Below are 7,268 nucleotides of genomic sequence, written 5' to 3'. Positions count from 1 at the left end.
TAACCGCTGGTTGACTTGGAAACATACAAGACGAACTGACACAGAGAGACAGGAAACACAGGGTTGAATACACTGGAGAAAGCAAGCGACACCTGGAGAGGGTAGAGGCAATAACAAGGACAGGTGAAACTGATCAGGGTGTGACACCCTATACCTTTTGTAGTGCACTACTTCTGACCAGGCTCTTGTCAAAAGTAGTACACTCCATAGGGAATAGGGTGTCATTTGGGATGCACTCAGTGAAATGAAGTGGTGAGCTTATTAAACACTCACAGAGGCAGACAATAGACCGTAGCTCTGCTCATGTTGAAGATAAACAATCAATAGTGATGCTTCGCCAACTCAACCGCTCAACTCCAGAAAACAGAATGACAAATGACTGAGCTATTTATACAGTATATATAGACATTCATTTATTTGCAAACCTTCCTGTGCTAATGAATTATGCATAGAATACATGTATTATTCAGTTTAACAAGAGGAAGATGTGTCAAAGCACAGCAATAACATGTTGTCAAGCATCATCTCTGCTCAGACCATGTAGACACTTCCAGTAATCAGTCTCTTGAGACCTGATACGTGCACCGATACCTTTCGTTTTGCCAAATTACATGAATATTTTTCCCTATTATGTTGGTCTTAAAGAGTCTGTGAAGCCCTCAGCTCCATTACAAATTCTCCATCCAATACTGTGGCTATAAGTATTTTGCCATAAGACTACAGTAGCCCTATATTTTATCACCCGTAGTGTGGCTGTCATCCTATTCTGAGATATAAAGTATACAATGGTATTGTACTTCTCACTGTGTCAGTAAACTGCAGTGTTTGCTGTCTGGAGACAGATGAACATGTGAACATGAAAGGGCCGAGTTATAATTTACAGAGTTTTGACCAGCCTGTTGAAATGGATGAGCAGTTAAGAATTGTATTCCTCTGCCTCCAGCTTCTTTGACCAGGGACCCCAGTGCTTACATCTCTTTCTGGGGGGTCAATTTGTGGGCATGTGAGTTTATAGATTTTTTTTAAAGCCTGAGCAAATAAACAGAGATCATGTTGAGTGGTTGCGTGGGAGACTGAGCTAGTATTGACACAGTTGAAGGTCATGTGACAGAGAGCATGGATTTTTAGATGTGAACAGTATAGAAAGAATGGAGCATCACCGTGGAAACTGGGCAAATCTTCTGTTGCCCATTGTATGTTTCTGGGAATAATGGATTGTAGCATGGGGCATGGAGAATGCGCAATATTTATAAATAGAGTAACAAGTAGCTGCTCTGTACTAACACCATGGTGAACCTTGAATGGAGAGAGACGCTTCCCCTATTTGTTAGTCACAGCACAACCTACAGTGGCAGTCTGGATCGAAAACAGCTGGTCAAGTAATGGCACTCTCTACATCTCCTCCATTGACTTTGCGTAAGCTTCATAAATGGAAAATCCTTCAGGTCTCTGAAACTGCTTTCAAATCAAAGCTGCCTATAAGAGTAAAGGGATTCAGGGATAGGCATAGTGCCCATAGCCTGCATTAAATATATTGGTGATTCAAAAATGCAGTGGTTTGATTCATCCTTACAGTTGCCATATTCAACTGTTTAATCCATGAAATATTGGAAGGTAGAACAAAAGTGTACAATAGGGGTGGAACAACAGTCCTATAAATCTACCCTAATTCTCACTAATCATGGAACTGTGATGTTAGCGGTGTGCCCGGCTCCAGGTTTAAACTGCTACGTGTGGTCTGCGTTCCATCATGATTCAAATAGGCTACATGTCCCTAATTATTGCATAACTTGTTATACGTTAGCCTAATATGATCCAATAATGCTAGCGATCCTCAGGAACAACCAAACAAGCGTGTGGTAAACTAACGATGCATCTGAATGATGCAAAATGTAAGGAAACTAACACAAGTCAGTGACAGTTATTAATGTATGTGATTATAACTGACGGTGGTGGCTACCGATAGTGTCTAATACTTAACACGATACAAATTGTTTTTTTTTAAATACAGAAAATGTATGATTCTAGAAATCATAAATCAACTTGGTAGGTTTGGTGCTATATTGTCATTTCTGTATGGCTCCAAATTTCCTCACAAATTATAAGGCCACCATTTCATAAACTTCACTGTGGAAAAGGTGATATTTTAATATGCTTCCAGTTTGCTGCAATATGACTGGTTTCACGTTTGTCTCCAGCGATTAAAACTTAAAATAGACATAAAGCAATCCACTTATCCAAATGGCTAACTCATTGACCTAACTCATATCAATTGGTAAATTACAGTGCATGGAGAAAGGTGTTCTTCCACTTGGAACCGACAGGTTGCTTGACCGTATAGATCGTTTCATCACGCGTAAAGTTGACAGACATTATGTGTCTTGGACTCAGTTCCCAGGAGAGGACTGAGTGGGTGGGTGAGAGGGTGTCTGAAAAATATTCTCTAGACCCAACACTAAGGTGGACAGGGGACGATGCAGACCCCCACAGTCAGAGAGAGAGAGGTGGTGAGCATCCATGGGAACACAAAGACCCAGGCAGCTGACATGATTCAAATAGACAGGGTGATGAGTCACCCCTGCAGGGAGTGTCTCAGTGTGCCTGACCCAGAGCAGCCCCCCAAACGCTCACTTATTTATGACCCATGCCAGCTATTCCACCACCTCTAGTAATAGTTTCCCATGACATGCCATCCTTCTCAATGTACCTGGGCTCTTGTGCTCCAATCTCCTTTAAGGATAGCCAAAACACATAGGACCTCTATAAATAACTTTACACTAAATTCAGATTTCCCTAATCTTAAACAAATCCTATACAAGCTGACTGTGACCCTCTTTCAAACATAATCTTTTCATGCCAAAATCATTTCCACTGTAATATGTTTAGTCCATTGTCCAGTGTGTGGAAAATATATACTGAACAAAAATATAATCGCAACATGTAAAGTGTTGGTCCCATGTTTCATGAGTTCAAATAAAAGATCCCAGAAATGTTCCATCTGCACAAAACAATTATTTCTCCCAAATTTTGAGCACTAATTTGTTTACATCCCTGTTAGTGAGTATTTCTCCTTTGCCAAGATAATCCATCCATCTGACAGGTGTGGCATGTCAAGAAGAGGATAAAACAGCATGATCATTGCACAGGTGCACCTTGTTCTGGGGACAATAAAAGGCATTTTAAAATGTGCAGTTTTGTCACACAACACAATGCCACAGTTGTATCAAGTTTTGATGGAGCATGCAACTGGCATGCTGACTGCAGGAATGTCCACCAGAGAATTGCCAGAGAATTGAACATCGTTTTAGAGAACTTGGCAGTACATCCAACCGGCCTCACAACCCCAGACGTCATGTGGGTGAGCGATTTGCTGATGTCAACGTTGTGAACAGAGTGCCCCATGGTGGCGGTGGGGTTATGGTATCGGCAGGAATAAGCTACGGAAAACAAACACAATTGCATTTTATCGATGGCAATTTGAATGCACAGAGATTATGTGATGGCCTTTTATCGTGCCATTCATCCACCACCATCACCTCATGTTTCATCAACGATCTGTACACAATTCCTGGAAGCTGAAAATGTCCCCGTTTTTTCATGGCCTGCATACTCACCAGACCTGTCATCCATTGAGCATGTTTGGGATGCTCTGGATCGACTGTACGACAGCGTGTTCCAGTTCCCGCCAATATCAAGCAACTTCGCACAGCCATTGAAGAGGAGTGAGGGAATAGTCCACAGGCCACAATCAACATCCTGATCAATTCTATTCAAGGAGACGTGTCCCACTGCGTGAGGCAAATGGTAGTCACACCAGATACCAGTTTTCTGATCCACGCCCCTACCTTTTCTTTAAGGTGTCTGTGACCAACAGATGCATATCTTTATTCCCAGTCATAGATTAGAGCCTAATCAATGAATTACAATTGACTGATTTCCTTATGTGGAACGTAACTCACTGAAATCTTTGAAATTGTTGCATTTAGCGTTTATAATTTTGTTCAGAGTATTCTGAGAGCTATCTTACACAGTATTACACATGACAATACGTTCTATTATTGTCTACAATCTTTTATATATGCAGCCTGCCCCCATGACACATCAGGAAGAGCAGCTCTGACAAGGCTGAGCACCTTTAATTTCCGTTTTTATTGAGGCTGATTAGTTCGGGCTGTGAATAAAACCAAGGCCCAGGTGGAAGCGGGGGGACAGGGGTGGCCCCGTCTGTCGGTCTGACGCACTAGACCTAGTCAGGAGAATACACACTGTGGAGACACTGCATCAGGATTTGGCCTGGGTCACCCACATGTTACATCTGGACTGAAAGAGGGCACAGCCCTGTCAAACACCTGGCTTCAATTGCTTTCATTAAAATATTCACACATCACCCATAACATTCTACTTTTGGCTGTAGGCCTAGGTATTTTATCAGATGTGATAAAATGTTATAGTGTTTTGAGTGCGTCGCTGACACGACATTAGCTACTGTATTTAGAGGAATTTATCATACTGATGATCCAGGGGACACCACATTATTCATGCCGAAAAGCTCTGCTGTCCAAATAAATTCTCACTGGCGCACCTTTAATGAAACAATCAACTCTCACTACAGAGAATTTAATGAATCGGTGGTCATCCCATTCTCCAGGGCAGGACTCCTACTGCACCACAGCCAGATATTTGATTACATTCACTGGACTAATAACTCTACAAACTGCATATGAACCTATATTAAGATCAAGCAATCATTGAAATGTATTTTATAAAGCCCTTTTTACATCAGCAGTTATATCAAAGTCCTTATACAGATACCCAGCCTAAAACCCCAAAGAGCAAATGTTCATAGATGACCAGCAGGGTCAAATAATAATCACAGTGGTTGTCAGTTGTCTTTTCATAGCCGAGCATTCAGAGGTCGAGAGAGAGAGAGTTGAAACAGCAGGTCCGGGACAAGGTAGCACATCCGGTGAACAGGTCAGGGTTCCATAGTGGCAGGCAGAACACCAGAAACTGGATCAGCAGCACGACCAGGTGGACTGGGGATCGGGACAGCCAGGAGTTGTCAGGCCAGGTAGTCCTGAGGCATGTTCCTTGGGCTCAGGTCCTCTGGGAGGGGAGATAGAGAGAGAGGAGAGAGATGGGAGAATTATAGGAAGCATACCTAAAATCACACAGGACACCAGATAAGACAGGAGAATTACCCCAGATAGGACAGACTGACCATAGACCCCCAGCACAGAATAGATACTGGGGACTAAGGCTATAACCCCACCCACTTTGCTAAAGCATAGCCCCCACACCACTAAAGGGATATTTAAAAAAATATATAATAATTTCACCTTTATTTAACCAGGTAGGCTAGTTGAGAACAAGTTCTCATTTACAACTGCGACCTGGCCAATATAAAGCAAAGCAGTGCAACACAAACAACAACACAGAGTTACACATGGAATAAACAAACATACAGTCAATAACACAATAGAGAAAAAGTCTATATACCAGTGTGTGCAAATGAGGTAAGACAAGGGAGGTAGGCAATAAATAGGCCATAGTGGCGAAATAATTACAATTTAGCAATTAATCACCGGAGTGATAGATGTGCAGAAGATGAATGTGCAAATAGAGATACTGGGGTGCAAAGGAGCAAAAAATAAACAATAACAGTATGGGGATGAGGTAGTTGGATGTGCTATTTACAGGTGGGCTATGTACAGGTGCAGTGATCTGTGAGCTGCTCTGACAGCTGGTGCTTAAAGTTAGTGAGGGAGTTATGGGTCGACAGCTTCAGGGAATTTTGCAATTCATTCCAGTCATTGGCAACAGAGAACTGGAAGGAAAGACGGCCAAATGAGGAATTGGCTTTGGGGGTGACCAGTGAGATACACCTTCTGGAGCGTGTGCTATGGGTGGGTGCTGCTATGGTGACCAGTGAGCTGAGATAAGGCGGGGCTTTACCTAGCAAAGACTTATAGATGACCTGGAGCCAGAGGATTTGGCGACGAATATGAAACATACAGGTCGCAGTGGTGGGTAGTATACTGTATGGGGCTTTGGTGACAAAACGGATGGCACTGTGGTAGACTGCATCCAATTTGCTGAGTAGAGTGTTGGAGGCTATTTGTAAATGACATCGCCGAAGTCAAGGATCGGTAGGATAGTCAGTTTTACGAGGGTATTTTTGGCAGCATGAGTGAAGGATGCTTTATTGAGAAATAGGAAGCTGATTCTAGATTTAATTTTGGATAGGAGATGCTTAATGTGAGTCTGGAAGGAGAGTTTACAGTCTAACCAGACACCTAGGTATTTGTAGTTGTCCACATATTCTAAGTCAGAACTGTCCAGAGTAGTGATGCTGGACGGGCGGGCAGGTGTGGGCAGCGATCGGTTGAAGAGCACGCATTTAGTTTTACTTGCATTTAAGAGCATTTAAGACCAACCACTAACTTACCACCCAGAGACAAGGCCGAGTATACCCCACAAAGATCTCCCCACCGCACGAGATCCAGGGGACTCAAATACATACAGGAAGATCATGTCAGTGACTCAACCCAAGATTGTCCTTGATGGACTGATTCGTTTCAGGCAGGGGGTTATCTCTTAGTCTGGACTCATCTCTCCATATGGATGTGCCTCAGGTACTGTATGAGAGGAGCTAGTGAGCAGTCCTCCTCTCTGAAATCCAGGATAACAAACCTCAACCTTTCCCCTCAATTCTGAGTGCTTTCTCCTTGCAGGACCACTTAATACATTTGTGCGAGAGATAATTATATTGCAGAAGGCCTCTGCCGCTCCTTCTCTGCTCCCCACACATTTTCTAACTCACATACTTCTCAAGTGCCTGCATGGGCCCCCATCCAGCGCAACCATAAATGCTTTGATTTAATTTTCGGAGAAGACCTTGAAGAGTCAGTACAACTTTCAGATGCTAAATTAAATTGCTTCTCATAAACTTGGGCATTCTCTGACTCATACATTCTCATTATGACAGCTGGAGAGACACACTCATTTCCCTGCCATGTTTATAAGGCCCATAAATCCATCCATCTAAATGCTCCATATAGCAGCTTCATTCATTACATGCAGGTTGGCTTTACTATCACAACCATAAGTTACTAAATGTTTATCCTTCATTCAGAAATCCTTCCAAATGGTTTGGGTTTTTTGTTTGTTTGTCAGCTCCAATGCCCAAACAAGATTTCCTGCTTAGTTAAGAGAAAAGTGCCACTTTGGCCATAAAACAGCTGGATAGGTTATTTATTGGACAACCC

Source organism: Oncorhynchus tshawytscha, linkage group LG11, assembly GCF_018296145.1.
Source record: "Oncorhynchus tshawytscha isolate Ot180627B linkage group LG11, Otsh_v2.0, whole genome shotgun sequence".
NCBI lineage: Eukaryota > Metazoa > Chordata > Actinopteri > Salmoniformes > Salmonidae > Oncorhynchus > Oncorhynchus tshawytscha.
Note: the sequence above shows the minus strand (reverse complement) of the source record.